Consider the following 2,167-nt stretch of genomic DNA (forward strand, 5'->3'; position numbering starts at 1 on the left):
CCTATAAGGAATCTTGTATTACATTTTAACATCTTAGTTCTAAAAAGAAAAATTTTTACGAATTATAAACTCAAAATAATTAGGTAATTTTCGTGATTTTTTCATATTTTGTCAATTTTTAAACTTTAAATGCTAATAAAAAAAAAACTGTGACTAAGGATTTTTAATATTTTTCAAATGTCACTGTACCAATATAGTAGGAACCTTGTATTACATTTTCAAGTATTTTTACTCAAGAAATAAAGTTTTATTGACCTTCATAGAAAAAAAAAAGTAATAAAATTGGAAACTGAAAATGTCCCTGAACAATTCAAAACAAATTAAAATATTTTTAAAATTTTATCATGTATAGAAAGTAGAAATTTAAACACCTAGTGAAAATTTGATGTATCTACCCATACAGCAATTTAATATTATTCAATATTATTATGACATTAAAGTAACGAATTAATATTAGTATAACGTTATTATAATACTATTATAATATTATCATTACAAAATGCTGTCTGGGTAGGGTCGTCATTTGTTTTAAAGTTACACCAAAAACCAAAGTCGAATTTGCGTAAAAATGTCCGTTTTTCCTTAATTTTTCTTTTGTTTTTCTCGGCGCTTTTGAAAACTACTGGAAAAATTTTACTGTTGACCCGTCAAAGTACCAAATAGATTCACTTTCCTATCAGAAAAGATACTGTTGAAGAAAATCCAAGCACTTTTACTGTCCTAAAAGGTGATGACAGACATAAAAAAAAAAAATAAATTTAAAAATTAAAAAAAAAAAACACATCATTGTAAAATCAATGCATTCATCGCTCCGCTCAGAATCTAAAATTTTACTTTTAAAATACAAACATGAAATAAAAATGTCTAAAAAGACGGAATAATTAAATTATTCTGCCTGAGATTAGTTGCGTTTACTGATTACTAGGGCTGAGGACTTCTAGCACTTGTAAACCTGAAAATATCAAATAGTATGTATGTACTGATGCGCTAAAAAAACAACAAAAATGCACGTAAATTACTACTAACTTTTGATTAAGAATGGATGTCGTTATTCTTATACAAAAATAAAGATACTAATTATTATAATTTTGTTTATCTCTTATATAATATGTGTTTTATTATTTTATACATACAAAAAAACCTTTTTCATGTGGTTATCAGTTTCTAACAACTGATGCAGGAGCCACGATATTATTACTTTCACCTCAGTTGCATCGTTTATTGTACAATAATAACAAAAAAAAATATACAAAATCATCAATACTTACATAATTTATATACAATGTATGTGCTAAAGAGGCCAAGGCCTACACATTAATTATATACACATTAATAATATATGATATTATGATGTAATAAAGTAAACAACAATTGAGCCCCGTTCACCTTCCTGGATGGCTCTGTAGCATTTGTCACTCCCTCTCCCAGGTTCTTCTCACTCATGATATTTGTGAGATGTTTTTGATTTTTTAGAACATTTTAGAAATTTTTAAAGATTTTGATTTTTAAATTTTATTTTTAGATTTTTACTTACTTTACATGATTTTTTTTTAACAAACTAACTATGTAACTACGTAAATAATTAAGTAGGGAAATAATTGATTTTCCAGATTAAAAAGGTCTAAACGATCAGTTCTCTCTTTTTTATTTTCCATTAAAATTTTAAAATTTTTTTTTTTTAGGTATAACAAATTTATATTCGAATTTGTTACAAAATTATTAAAAAAAAAGGTGGGTAAGTGGATGTCGCTCTGCTGTACAGTAGGTTAGAAGTGGGTCACTGTATAATGGACAGTATTAAATTTGAATTCAATGATATAAAATCACTGTATAAGAAAAACGATTCTGAGCGGAGACGGTATATCAGTCTATGTATTAGACATATATTACATATATTACATATATTACATATACTTATCTATGGTATTAAAAAAAAATTGACCTATAATAGGTACCTATAATAAATTCCAAATTAATCATATCATAATATCTATTAGGTACTTATAAGTTATAACGCGTTATACATCAACAAAAAACCGTGGTAAAATCATAGATATATAATAGTATACTTTAGAAGTTTCAAGTACCCACGAATAATATTATACAATCACAACAAAATAACTAAAATAGTTATCCTAGGTTTTTAATATGTAATTTCGTCCAAATT

Source organism: Acyrthosiphon pisum, chromosome A1 (genome assembly GCF_005508785.2).
Source record: "Acyrthosiphon pisum isolate AL4f chromosome A1, pea_aphid_22Mar2018_4r6ur, whole genome shotgun sequence".
Classification (NCBI taxonomy): Eukaryota; Metazoa; Arthropoda; class Insecta; order Hemiptera; family Aphididae; genus Acyrthosiphon; species Acyrthosiphon pisum.